Source organism: Rhinatrema bivittatum, unplaced genomic scaffold (assembly GCF_901001135.1).
Source record: "Rhinatrema bivittatum unplaced genomic scaffold, aRhiBiv1.1, whole genome shotgun sequence".
Classification (NCBI taxonomy): domain Eukaryota; kingdom Metazoa; phylum Chordata; class Amphibia; order Gymnophiona; family Rhinatrematidae; genus Rhinatrema; species Rhinatrema bivittatum.
Window position 1 is genome coordinate 47100 of NW_021820984.1, and position 15364 is coordinate 62463.

The following is a 15364-nucleotide window of genomic DNA, read 5'->3' on the forward strand; positions in this document are numbered from 1 at the left end:
TCGCAATGACAGAGATGAGCACCCGGGAGGAGGTGTGGTGCTTTATGTCCGGGATGGCATAGAGTCCAACAGGATAAACATCCTGCATGAGACTAAATGCAAAATTAAATCTTTATGGGTAGAAATCCCTTGTGTGTCGGGGAAGACTTTAGTGATCGGAGTATACTACCATCCACCTGGTCAAGATGGTGAGACTGACAGTGAAATGCTAAGAGAAATTAGGGAAGCTAACCAAATTGGTAGTGCAGTAATAATGGGAGACTTCAATTACCCCAATATTGACTGGGTAAATGTATCATCGGTACATGCTAGAGATATAAAGTTCCTGGATGGAATAAATGACATTTTTATGGAGCAATTGGTTTAGGAACCAACAAGACAGGGAGCAATTTTAGATCTAATTCTCAGTGAAGCACATGATTTGGTGAGACAGGTAACAATGGTGGGGCCGCTTGGCAATAGTGATCATAATATGATCAATTTGAACTAATTTCTGGAAGGGGGACAATAAGCAAATCCACGGCTCTCATGCTAAACGTTCAAAAGGGAAACTTTGATAAAATGAGAAAAATTGTTAGAAAAAAACTGAAAGGAGCAGCTACAAAGGTAAAAAGTATGCAAGAGGCGTGGTCATTGTTAAAAAAATATCATCCTAGAAGCACAGTCCAGATGTATTCCACACATTAAAAAAGATGGAAAGAAGGCAAAACGATTACCGGCATGGTTAAAAGGGGAGGTGAAAGAAGCTATTTTAGCCAAAAGATCTTCATTCAAAAATTGGAAGGATCCAACAGAAGAAAATAGGATAATGCATAAGCGTTGGCAAGTTAAATGTAAGACATTGATAAGACAGGCTAAGAGAGAATTTGAAAAGAAGTTGGCCGTAGAGGCAGAACTCACAATAAAAACTTTTTAAAATATATCCGAAGCAGAAAGCCTGTGAGGGAGTCAGTTGGACCATTAGATGATTGAGGGGTTAAAGGGGCACTTAGAGAAGATAAGGCCATCATGGAAAGATTAAATGATTTCTTTGCTTCGGTGTTTACTGAAGAGGATGTTGGGGAGGTACCCGTACTGGAGAAGGTTTTCATGTGTAATGATTCAGATGGACTGAACCAAATCACAGTGAACCTAGAAGATGTGATAGGCCTGATTGACAAACTGAAGAGTAGTAAATCACCTGGACCGGATGGTATCACCCCAGGGTTCTGAAGGAACTACAAAATATGAAATTTCAGACCTATTAGTAAAAATTTGTAACCTATCATTAAAATCATCCATTGTAGCTGGAAAGTGTTCTAAACATCAAAATCACAGAACATATAGAAAGACATGGTTTAATGGAACAAAGTCAGCATAGCTTTATCCAAGCCAAGTCTGGCCTCACAAATCTACTTCACTTTTTGAAGGAGTTAATAAACATGTGGATAAAGGTGAACCGGTAGATGTAGTGTATTTGGATTTTCAGAAGGCGTTTGACAAAGTTCCTCATGAGAGGCTTATAGGAAAAGTAAAAAGTCATGGGATAGGTGGCAATGTCCTTTCGTGGATTACAAACTGGCTAAAACACAGGAACCAGAGAGTAGGATTAAATGGACTATTTTCTCAGTGGAAGGAAGTGGGCAGTGGAGTGCCTCAGGGATCTGTATTGGGACCCTTACTTTTCAATATATTTATAAATGATCTGGAAAGAGGTAATCAAATTTGCAGATGATACAAAATTGTTCAGAGTAGTTAAATCACAAGCAGATTGTGATAAATTGCAGGAAGACCTTGTGAGACTGGAAAATTGGGCTTCGAAATGGCAGATGAAATTTAATGTGAATAAGTGCAAGGTGATGCATATAGGGAAAAATAACCCATGCTATAGTTACACAATGTTAGGTTCCATATTAGGTGCTACTACCTAAGAAAGAGATCTAGGCGTCACAGTGAACAACACATAGTTGGCTCAGTGTGCTGCGGCAGTCAAAAAAGCAAACAGAATATTGGGAATTATTAGAAAGGGAATGGTGAATAAAACAGAAAATGTCATAATGCCTCTGTATCGCTCCATGGTGAGATTGCACCTTGAATACTGTGTACAATTCTGGTCACCGCATCTCAAAAAAAGATAAAATTGCGATGGAGAAGGTACAGAAAAGGGCGACCAAAATGATAAGGGGAATGGAACAGCTCCCCTATGAGGAAAGACTAAAGAGGTTAGGACTTTTCAGCTTGGAGAAGAGATGGTTGAGGGGGGATATGATAGAGGTGTTTAAAATCATGAGAGGTCTAGAACGGGTAGATGTGAATCGGTTATTTACGCTTTCAGATAATAGAAAGACTAGGGGGCACTCCATGAAGTTAGCATGTGGCACATTTAAAACTAATCGGAGAAAGTTCCTTTTCACTCAACGCACAATAAAACTCTGGAATTTGTTGCCAGAGGATGTGGTTAGTGCAGTTAGTATAACTGTGTTTAAAAAAGGATTGGATAAGTTCTTGGAGGAGAAGTTCATTACCTGCTATTAATTGACAGCCACTGCTATTACTAGCAACAGTAACATGGAATAGACTTAGTTTTTGGGTACTTGCCAGGTTCTTATGGCCTGGATTGGCCACTGTTGGAAACAGGATGCTGGGCTTGATGAACCCTTGCAGCCAGCTGCAGATAAATCTCAGTACTACATCTCTGTATCTCTCTCTCTGTCCTTCTAATCAAACAGCTACCCTTTATACCTAATTAAGAAGGCTCATTAGCAATTGATCCTTTGCCCCTTGTTGGCTCCAGGCAGGTATTGCCCACCTAAGCTCTGATGCAAAGATATCTCATTTGTCATTTCAAATATAACTGTATTTCAAACAGGCTGATACAGAAAAACCCACGGGAGGGCCGGCGAGTGCCCGCTCTCCTGACGTGCTCCCAGGCCACTCTCCTGGGCGCCATTCAGTAAAAAAAAAAAAATATGTAAATGAGGGCCCGCGGTAAAAGGAGGCGCTAGGGACACTAGCGCATCCCTAGTGCCTCCTTTTTGACAGAAGCGGCGGTTGCAGCGGGTTTGATAGCCGACGCTCAATTTTTCCGGCATCGGTTCTCGAGCCCGCTGACAGCCATGGGTTCGGAAAACAGACGCCGGCAAAATTGAGCGTCCGTCTTCCAACCCGCGGGCTGATTTTAAATTTTTTTTATTTTTAATTATTTTTTTACTTTTGGGACCTCCGACTTAATATCGCCATGATATTAAGTCGGAGGGCGTACAGAAAAGCAGTTTTTTCTGTACACTTCCCTGGCGCCGGCAGAAATTAATGCCTACCTTTGGGCAGGCATTTATTTCTGAAAGCAAAATGTGCGGCTTGGCTGCACATTTTACTTTCTGGATCACGCGGGAATGACTAATAGGCCCATCAACATGCATTTGCATGTTGCGGGCGCTATTAGTTTCGGGGGGTTGGCTGTGCGTTTTTGACGCGCTATTACCCCTTACTGTATAAGGGGTAAAAATAGCGCATCGAAAACGCAGGGCCAAACGCGGGCTAACAGTGCGCTCCACCGGAGTGCACTGTACTGTATCGGCCTGATAGAAAGTTAATAATAAATTCTAGTATCTTCTCCATGTCCATTTGGTTTCAGTGTAGTCTAACAATTACTACAATGCTGGCTTTAGCTATAAGGCCCCCTTGGAATTCCAATGGGAAATGTAAAAATCATTTACATTCAAGGGACAATGACTCTTTTGTTGGCTTCAAAGGAATATATGTATTTGCATTCGTCTGTAATCAACAAGTGGTTATCTTCTTTGAAATTTAATTCACCATAGATGGGCAGGGAAAGAAGCAATGTAATAAACAACTAGCTTACAAAATGTTCATGTATTGTTTTGTCCCCATTCTATCTAATGTACAGAGAAATAGGAGATACAAAAGTCCATGGATACTTTCCTACTTAGGTACCTTGCAGGCAAGACAGGCTACTGAAAATTGATTCCCAATGATGTTTCTGAAAGAATAAAAAAGTCTTGCCTTTTATACTGATGTTTTATTATTCATGAATTTTGTTCAGCAACTTTGGACAAAGTGCAGTGCAAATGAATAAGTAATAATGTAGCCAGATCAAGAGGTAAGACATATTTGGGCTGAACATTATTACCAGATGATGGATGCTGATAGTAGGATTGTGTATTTGTTTGAAATTAATACAAAAATACAATGAGCAAAGCCATTTTTGGTTTGTCCTGAATGGATGAGCCAAAAAATGGTCTCCTACAATAATACTCAAAAATTTTGGGATAGTTTGGAATTCATGGCATTTAAAAAAAAAAAAAAAATGGCCTCCTGCGGTCCTGGAAACTCTCTCCCTCCCTGGTCACCTCTGACCCAAAAACCTCATCTAGCCTGCCCAGAGCTCAGTCAATACCTCCCCCCAGTTTCAATGTTCCAGAGTTCGGGAGCTCCCATCCCAGTGCTGACATATTTCCCTTCTCGCATCCTGAGTGGAAAAGAGCAAGAACGATGCTGACTCACTCTCACCAGATCCCGGTCCTTTAAAAATGCACTATCCACCTGGAGGATGATACCGAAGCGACATCACTTCAGTGCCTTCCTGCAGTATGGCTGGCACCATTTTTAAAAGACTGGGATCAGGGGATGGGGAAGGAGCTCCCAAACATTGAAATGGAGGGGGAGGGGCTCCAGGCAGGTTCTGACTAGACCAGATTTGTTTTAGGGCTGGAAGTTGGGGTTGAAGGCCCCAGGTTCATGTTTTGCTAGGCATGAGGGGGATTTCCAGGGCCACAGGAGGCCCATTTTTAAAAAATTGGTTTGATTTTGAAGGGGTTTTTTTTGGGGGGGGGGTGGGGTTCACATTTAATGTTTTTTTCTTTTGATTTGGCACATGACCAAACTGAAAAAAACAAAACATTAAAATAAACCTAAAAACAAAACAAAAAAAAACCCAAAATGAAAAAAAGCAAAACAAAAAATGAGGGGCTTCACATCCATAGCCGATACACAGGCTTCACTGGGTAATCCCATGACCTATTGCTTGCCCTAAAACTTCTCTTCGGACTGTGCTTCTGATATTTTGGGGCAGATGTGACTAGAATTGCCAACTGGCTGCAGAGTTTCAGGACAAGCTGATCTGATCTTGGTTTTACCCCTACTATTTTCATGGATTTTTATCCTAACCTTTCTTTGAGAATTCAATAGAGAAATCAGAACTGTAAGTCTATGCAGGCAATGGGGTAAAACCAGTCCTATATAAAAATGGAGCCAGTTGGCAATCCTAGATAGATGTGACACAACTGTTTATATGGATATAGAATTTTCAATATATCCTCTGGAGGACAATCAAGGGTTTATACTATAACAATGATGCAAAAGCTCTTTGTTTTTGATGATCTTATTCTCTTGTGAGTGCCTCTGAATGCATCCTTTGGAACATCTAGAAACTAATTCCATAGAGATAGGACAGATCTGGCACTGTTCACAAATAACCCAGATGGTCAGAGAAAAACTGTCACAAATAAGCAGAGAAACACAGATGCATATATAGGGATAATTTTATATTTTTCTATATGTTCAGCAAGAAATACATTTGCATTCTATATTCCCAGAGAACAGGTTCCTGTTTTTTGTCATGATTTTGTCCAATTTTTGACAAGCTCAGTCATGAAAAGGACCGTTTCTCAGTCTGGAATCTAGTCAGCAGTCATGTCTAGATGTAAAATTTCTGTGGCTGGTTACTGAACCAAGCACTGGCTTTTCTTCCTAAGAATCTTCTCAGCAGGATCTCCAGCCTTCATTTTCTTAATTGCTTCCACAATCTAAAATTAAGACAAATCCCAGGTTTTATTCCATTAGGATCACAAGATGAGTTTTGGGTTGGCTTTTTATCATTGCCTTCTTAGGTCCTCATTGCAAACTAACGTTTTCCTAGAATGATGCACAAGCAAGATCTTCATTTTGTACAAGTCTCCACAAGGAGCCAGAATATTTTCTCTGCATATTTATTTAAAATCTTAATGTAGAAACTTCAACAGTCAATAATACACACATTTCCATTTCTATGTAAATCTTTGTTATACCATAATAACTCACAAGTAATATTGGTAACAGGACTGCTTGCCACCGTGCTTTCCTGGATAGATTTGGGAAGGGAGGTGGGGGAAGGGTATTTACTGTTAGGCTGCTGCTCTTTTGGGCTTATCTGCTTAAAATGATTACAAAGCAAATGAGGAAGATGATAAACTATCCTGGATAAGGGGTTAATATTATACTGTATAAGCGGTCATGCAGCTGGGATGTGGTCCTTGCAGACAGGACTAGAATCACTTGCAGGCTGAATGGGCCAGCTGTACTTTTCCTGCTCTCAAGCCCAGTAATGTGGTTGCTTTGTTACTCCATTTAAATAATAGAATTAAAGGTTAGCAAACAAATTGCAGGCAATATCTCCTTATTCAATCTATTGCATCTGTGACTAGCTTTCAAGAGTTATACTCCCAACATCAGTATCCAGGCAATGGGGAGTCTGAATCATAAAATCTAACCACAGATATTTCAAGGTAATTCAACAGAAAGGTATTATCTGCAACTTGTCTAATATTCTGAATTATAGATAATGTAATATCGTACTACAGAAAATGAATTATCTGGCACTCTTATTCTGTTACTATATGTTACTTAAGATTCATACTTATTTGGATGAGTTTAATGTCCAATGTTGGGAATAAAGCTTCACACTTACATCTTCTGAATAAGGGAAACCACCACACTCAAGTTTAGAAAATATTATCTTCTCATTTATCTTGACTTCAAAGCTTCCTGTAATAGAAATAAAATATAGCATATTTGAAATGATATTATAAAAATCTACATTTTTGTCTGACAAATATTCAGCAAGGTAGGTAGTTTGTACTCAGGCTTACTTTGAAGCACAAAATGTAGAGTAATGGAAATTAAGGATATGCAGTGAATAAATGTTCATTTCATTTTCTGGTGTTTTATTACTTTTATTTTCATTTTATTATTTCATTTCATTTTTCAATTTAGCATACACTATGCTGTTAGCACACATTAATTCAATTTGGTGTATGTTGAATTGACTTAGAACGAGCTACCTGAGATTAGCATGTGCTAAAATGAAACAAAACGTTTTAGATTTTTTTTGTGTCATATTAGAAGGAACACAAATGAAAAACAATTTTGTTACATTTTTTAATATTGATTTTAAATGATAGCATACCCAACTGAACATGAATTATTGAAGTGTACTGTTAATCTCTGTATCTATAGTGTTTACTTAATCATATGACAAATTTCTGGTCAGCACTAGATAATTCCATTTTAGAATTGTTTGATTTGTGATGTCACTGCTGCTTAGTCATGCACTAAGTGACATCATCATTTATTATAGGTTCTTTGATCTGCAATGGATCAGAATACAATAGGAATAAAGTCCTGTAATTTTTTCTATTCTAGATACTATGATAATTTGAATTTTTTTCCTTACCTTTTCTGCCCTTTTCCCCAGAAATCACCGCATCAGGAACATGCTGCTTTATTTCATTAGCGAGTTCCTGATAACGGCTTTCATAACCTCATCCACCACTGCAAACCAAAAAAAAAAAGACATGCTGAGTTTTGGTTTTTGCTTAGAATGACAATTACTCAAATAAGTTCTGGTGTGCTATTTCTATGCTTTTATTTAGCTGTGCAAACATAGTAAATAATAACAGAAAAAGAGCAAATGGCCCATCCAGCCTGCCCAGTTATTCTGTCCACACTGCCAAGGAGATATCCCAGATGCCAGGCACACAGCAGGACACATTCTCCTCTTCCTCCTTAAGGAGATGAGCATACAGCACAATCGTACTGATTTAATTCATGTAAGAAAACTGTCAACTAACAAAGACCGAGAAACTTCCCATTATCAGCGTCATATTTGCAAAAAAATAGAACAGAAGTACCATTTTGAATTAGGGCTCGGTGGGGTAGAAGCAACTGGGAATCATTTATCTCCTATTATGGACCCAAAGGTCCAAACTAAAATTAGCACCAGGGGTGCTTTTCTGGAGTTTAGGGCTTTGGGGGGGGGGGGGGGGGTTTGAGTGTCAAAAAAGGGGTTGTAATCTGGGGCTTGCTGCTCCTTTAAAGATCCTGGTGTGAGGTCCCAGGAGCATCAGCAGATTCCCGATGAAGACCGGCCCGGGGATTCGCTGCCCAGGCCGGCCCAGGAGAAACCACGTGGTCTGCCGAGCGCGGCTCTGTCACGGCCGTGCTCGGCAGACCACGTGACTAGTGCGACCGGCCCACCGGGGGATGCCCGATCCCCCAACAGGCCAATCTGCCCCTGGCTGGTGGTCTTGGCGAAAGTTAACTACTACACCTTTTGAGGTGTAATTAATTTTTCATGGCTTACCATGGATTGTGAGGTTTATCAGGATCCACATTAAACCATTTCAATATTCATAAGTTGATTTGCATTCATTTGCATGCAACACAGCTGAGGTTTGCTACATTGCTGGTAAGACAGCTGTGCACATTACCGATAATGCACAATTCATTTTTAAAGCACATTATTGCAGCTTTGTAAATGGGCCTGTACTATAGCTAATTTGCCACCAGAACCTCTGGCTACATGACCAGCAAATCTTTTTCTTTTTACCAAGTGGTTATCATACCTAACCTGATTAGCACTGCAGCACCCCAGCAGTGAGAGGGATGAAACATGAAGAGCTTTCATCAACTCAAGAATTAAATACAAATGAAAAGGGCAACGTTTTGCTTCTTTTCAACTGACAATTGAATTACCAAATAAAAGTTTATTAATCTGGTTTACGCTGCATTGAGGCTTTCAAGCATGATATAGACTTAATTGCACGTCACAGTGAAGACATTAAACATAACTTTAAACAATTTGGAGACTTTTCAGTGAAAATAATAAGGATCTGATTAATCTCCTTTACAGAGAATAAATAGGAGGAGAAGAGCCTTTATGAAGCAGATGCTTAAATCACACACGGGCAGATTCAGTAAAGTCCACGGGAGAGCTGACTAACGCCCACTCGCCTGTGCGCGCGAGTCTGTATTTAAATTAGGTGGTGCGGTAGAAACAGGCAAAAGGAGGCGCTAAGGACACTAGCGCGTCCCTAGCGCCTCCTTTTAGCCCGGAGCAGCGGCTGTCAGCGGGTTTGACAGCCGACGCTCAATTTTGCCGGCGTCGGTTCTCGACCCGCTGACAGTCACGGGCTCGGAAACCGGACACCAGCAAACTTGAGCGTCCGGTTTTCGATCCGACAGCCGCCGGCCCATTTAAAATTTTTTTTCAACTTTTTTTTACCCTTCGGGACCTCCGACTTAATATCGCCATGATATTAAGTCAGAGGGTGCACAGAAAAGCAGTGTTTACTGCTTTTCTGTGCACTTTCCCGGTGCCAGCAGAAACTAGCGCCTACCTTTGGGTAGGCGCTAATTTCTTAAAGTAAAATGTGCGGCTTGGCTGCACATTTTACTTTCTGTATCGCGCAGGCATACCTAATAGGGCCATCAACATGCATTTGCATGTTGAGGGCGCTATTAGGTGCCACGGGTTGGACGCACGTTTTCCGCCCCTTACTGAATAAGGGGTAAGGGAAAACGCGCGTCCAAGGGCAGGTTAACAGTGCTCTCCATCGGAGCGCACTGTACTGTATCGGCCTGACAGTAAGCTCCTCAGCAGAGTTCTGATTTCAAGGATCAGATGTGTTACAGAGTTTTTCCATTTGCATCTATAGGGAAAATGCTTAGAGGTAGATTTTAAAAGTCTGGCACACTCCAAAATCAGGCATGTGCCAGTTGGGCTGCCCAGATGCACGCATAGCTCACTCAGTCTCAAAAAGGGTGTGGTCTGGGTGTGGGCATTTCAGGGCATGGCCAAGAGATGTACGTGTAAATACTTACGCACCCAGTGCACTCCCAGATCCACTGCCACGTAAGTTTACTTCTGATATGGAGGAGGTGTATGTTGTAGAAACAAACAGCTGTTTTGGAGGAGTTTAAAGGGTCTGGGCTAGTGCAGGCTATTAAACCAGGAGGGTTTGGAGGACCTAGCTCTTAACTGGGCAAACTGGTGGATGAACTGGTGAAACTGAGAATGGCGTGGACGTGTGTTGGTTTTAAAATACCTTGACTTGTGCGGTAGAAATGGGATTTACATGCCTAGACGCATGACCACTTAAAATTAGGCGCACATGTGCGCATGCGCAGGCTATTTTATAATATACATGCATATGTGCATGCAAGTTACAAAACTGCCCTGTCCCTGGGTGCACACTGAAGCACACTCGCCAATGTGCGCCTGCGCACTGCTTTGAAAGTTACTTAGTACGTAGATCCCCAAAATGGGTTATCCTGTATTCTCTGAAAGCTCTCTGGGGCTGATGACCAATTGCTTGCTGTCTGGGAATATGACCTCATTTTTATGCTGCTATTCTATTTGCTGTAAAGCGCTTTAAGTGAATTTTGTACCATAAGGGAGCACTGGTAGCAGACAGCATCGAATCTTGAATTAGCAATGGGTGAAGCCGATAGCAGGTGAAAGTATTACTTTACTGCTCAATGAGGGTCTTGCAGAGGCATGCAAATAGTGTTTGATGATTTAATGGAGAAATTAATTACCTATTCATTTCGTTTTCCTTAGTGTGGACAGATGGACTCAGGCCCATTGGGTTTATGCTCCCCTGCCAGTAGATGGAGCAAGCTGACATTACTCATATTTATACTCATTGTAAAGCTGACATACCGATATTTATACTCATTGTAAAGCTTGTTGCTATGTTATGTTACACTGTGAACCGAGGTGATGTTACTTACGTGCCCCGGTATATAAAAATTCTTTAAATAAATAAATAAATAAATAAATAAATAAATTACGGTATATATAGCCCTGCAGTGACGCCACAAGTAGTGATAATGATAATGCTCTCAATATGCTTATGACACACAAGTATGATGATTACTCTTTAATATGCTTATTACACTCAAGTATAATGGTAATGTTTTCAATATGCTTATGACACGCTGTGTATTATTTTCCTTCCAAACAAAATAATACTGTTTTTGCAATGAGAATTTTCTCTCTTCTATCCCTCAAGCAACACAATACTGTCATCAAATGTTCTTGTTATCTCAGTCCAACTAGAGCCTCATTTCACCCTGTCCCTGAAAAAGCCATTATACTTGTGCAATGAAAGTTTTAATATGAATATGGTTTTATACATGGATGAATGATTGTGTGTGAGAGATACATATATGGTACAGTTGTAGTGATTGGAGGGTAAAGCAAGACTGAGTATGATAAGAGAATATTTTTAGTTATGGAAGTTAATGGGTATAGATAATATAGAGGAGTGGTCCATTGGATGCTATAAAACATTTTTGTAAAAGACTGGTGTTAAACAGATTGTTGAAAATAAATTAATAGTGTGGCATTAAGTATTGCCTTAAGACCTCTGATTTGTTAGCTGTTGTTTACTGATTTTTCAGAGGACATGCAGGTGTATGTTTACCTTAATAAGTTACATAGACAAACAGACGCTTAAGTTACAAGTTATACAATTTGTTTGATGAATTCTACTATGATTACTTCTATAGTGCTACAAGACACACATAGCACTGTACAGAAATACACAAGACAGTCTCTGTTTACTGGACCTTTCTATCTAGTCAAGACAGACAAACAAATAAGAGGCTCGAGTTAAAAATAGACACTAATTAGTAAAGTATTGGCCCTCTAAGAGCCCATCTAACAAAATAGGACATGGGGTGGGTGGATGGGACTCAGGGATGGTAACTTTTAAACAGGCAAGTGCAATTGTGCGCGTTCATTGACCCGCCACCAGAGACGCACCCATAACCTACAAGCGTATATGCGCGCATGTTAGGAAATAGGCTGGAAGCGCGTACATGTGCACCCAAATCCTGCATCTACCACAAGGGGCGCATGCCGATGCTCTTTACCATTTTCCCAGTTCATTCCCAGTTTGGGGACAGGATTTGCAAACCCCCTAATTTAATAGCCTCCCTCTCCCCGTTAGCCCCGACCCTTAAAACCCTAAATTTTTTTGTTTTAAAAGTTACATGCCAACCACAGCAAAAGTAAACGTACGTAGCAGGGGACCCTGGAGCGTGCCCGGACGCGCAAATATTTATGCGCACATTCCTGGGCCAGGCCCTGACATGCCTATGCTCCGCCCAGACCATGTCCATGCTCCGCCCCTTTCTGGAAACTTTTTCTTGTGCACACAGTGGGAGATACAAGCGTCCTCGGGTGGCTTTTAAAATCCACTTGGGACGCGCCGGTCCAGCTTGCGCATGTATCTGCCATGTTTGGCGCGCACAGGGCTTCTAAAATTCACCTATAAGTGAGACCCTTCATTAGCAGATCGGAGGCAGTCTTTCTGCCTCTAAAATAAGGACTAATTCATCTCTAGGTGGACACTAAAAATTCTGGAAATTAAGACATAAATCCTCTTTCACTTGAAGCTTCCACATAACGTAGCTGAAACCACGGCAAGCCGAGACAGAGAATTTGGTTGAAACTAATACCTTTATCGAGCCTGTTTCCGGGCTCATCCCAGAGGCTAAAATCATTTCTTAATAAAATACTCATACCTCTCAGACCAGATTTGAACATTAGAGCCTCTCTGCACCTAAATTACAGACCAAATCATCTGTATTCTGAAGTAATCCTCTACCTTTTCATTCTATGCTGTCCTTCTTGAAAAGCTCCGCCTTTTCGTATGTGACAATACGATGGGACGGGGTGCCGAGTGGTGGAAAAGAATGTCTCAAGTTGCCACCAAGTAGCGTAGCCCGAGTTCCTATGGGCAGACGCTGCACGGCTTGTTCACAGCAGCACAGAGAGGAGGATTCCCAGTGCTGTAGGATACCCAGGTCTTTGCAGCTGGGCTCCTAGAAAGCTACCACAGCAGCTTTGCATTTCAGGATAATCACAATATGTGAATGGTTTGGGTTCGGGAATCAGATTACAGTTGATAAATATTCATGATGGACAGCTTGAAAAACCAGGCTGCCTGCAGCTCACGAGGAGCTGAGCTCTCTATCCATCAAACATTTGCACCTGTGTTTCCTTTAGCAGTAGAGCCGTATTGGTCCTGAAGAAGGCCGGTTCCTTTGCAAGCTGTGATTCCTTTTATTGGACCAACATAAGACTCCTCCAACGCTGATGATGTACAGACATTTTTTTTTAGTTGTAGGTTTAGTCCTCGTGTCTTGGCAATGGTCATTGCATCATCATATCCAGGGTTTACTTTGTTGACAGACTTTGGGGTTAGGGAAGTGAATGGGGCCAGGTCCGGGGCGGATGTGAGTTCTCACATACACACTTTCTCTCTCACATATAGGGGCCGATGCAATAACTGTGCGCTGAAAGCAGGCGCTGAACAGTCAGTGCCCATGTTCTTAACATGCCCCATGCAATATTTAAATTAGGGGGTCGCATTACCAAGGAGGTGCCTCGGTTGCTTGCGTGCTTCTAGCTCCTCCTTGATAACTGGAAGCCCGCGAATGTCGGCCGTCCGTCAGTTAGGAAAACAGACACTGAATTTATCGGTGTCGGTTTGTCTAAACGCTGCACAGCCAGGGGTTCAGGAAACGGATGCTTGTCAACCGAGAATCCATTTCCTGCACCAGACTGCTGGCGCTTTTTCTTTTTTTTTTAACTTTTCTTTTATTGTTTTTTGTAGAGAAAAGCAATTTTTTCTGCTTTTCTGTACTACTTTTAGGAGTGCTCAGCAATTAACATCTGCTCCGGGCAGGCGTTAATTACTGCACGCAAAAAATGTGCATCTTAGAAGCACATTTTTTTTTTTGCATGCAGAGTGAGTAGCTAACAGCCTCATTCACATTCATCTGCATGTGATAAGCGCTATTAGTTTCACTCCGCATTGGACGCGCATTGTGGAGGCGCTAGCCCCCTTACTGCATAAAGGGATTACCTGATGCCTATACAACGCGCATCCAAGTGTGGGTTATACAGTGCGCTCGGCTGAGCACACTGTATTGCATCGGCCCCATAAGGTATATATGCAAACACACCCAGCAGCAGAAAGAGTGAGGTTGACAGGCATTCACTTCACCCCTCCCATCCTCTCTTTTTCAATTGTGCCAGGAAATTGCACAAAAGTCAAGGCCATGTGACTGCCCTCATCTCCAGGGTAAACACGGGCTGTGCTCCGTTTCTGCAAGAAGCTGAAACCCATTTACTCCATCAGTTCTGTTCTATATTTGCGGGGTAGTCTGATCTGATTTACTGCCAGAAAAAAAGGTGGCAGATCACCATTCTTGATGGTTCAGGCAAAAATTAAGCCCTGGGTAACAGACACAAAAGGGGATCGCTTGAGCACAAGTCTGAAACTTTTGAGCTGTAGTGTTATCGAGGCCAGAGATGAAGCCTCGACGACTGAGGTTATTGCACACAAGCTGCAAACCTGTGCTAATGCAACCTCTTTTTGTGTCTGTTTTGTGCTCTACCCGTTTCCCCCTGAAGAAGAGGGAAGGGGACCAGATTTGGGAGTAGAGTGGCTTTTCTCTGCGCTCTCTCTCCTCTTGCAGCCTGCTTGAAGGGGAGGGACTGAAGCTGCAGGACACCCCTGGCTGCTCTGCCTCTGAAGTCTGAAAAGAAGTGGTGGGCACGGGTGGTGGCAGCAGGGCACTAATCCTCCTCCGTGCAGGTTTATAATCTCAGTCAAAAAGCCCAGAAGGGATCCTCCTCAGCCTATGGTTTACAGCTTCCATTTGGATCCCAGCCACACGGAAGCAGACAGCGGTACCCGGTGTACACGCACGAGCCTTTGAAAAGAAGAGGCTCCCCTCGCCTTAACGCTAGCCCGGTAAAAGGCAGCCCAGCCTGCAGCAGGGTGGCACTTACCAGTATTCCACATGCACCTTCAGTGCCATTTTTTCGCTTTGCTTCTTCGCCTTCCCTTGCTGCAGCCCTGTTCCCGTGCGTGACAGCAGAACTGGTGTCCGGAGAATGCCGAGTCACCCTGGAACATAAACGCAGCCCTGAACAGTCGCCGCCCAGTGCTCAGTTACCGCCCTATAGCTTCTCTTCTCTCTCTCTCTCATGGGAGTGTCGGTGATTTCCTAGCCCACGTTTGCCTGGGTGGAGGTATTTGGGCATGAAAATAACCTTTAGCTTAGTTTTCTTGAGATTGTGATGACGGTGAGATTTCCAACTATAGCGAGCAGAATTTCCTGCTCTTTCCTCTGGGTGTGTCCGGCGTGTTTGGGGATTTGTGTATGAGAGAGAGAGAGTGTGAGAGAGAGAGTGCGTGTGTGAGAGAGAGAGAATGCGCTCCTGATTGTCACTGCAAGCACGCCC

General features: G+C 42.2%; 1 pseudogene; it reads right to left on the reverse strand.

Moving 5' to 3' along the window:
• Window positions 1-5522: 5522 nt before the first annotated feature.
• On the reverse strand, window positions 5523-15060 carry LOC115082346 (annotated as a pseudogene).
• Window positions 15061-15364: the final 304 nt, after the last annotated feature.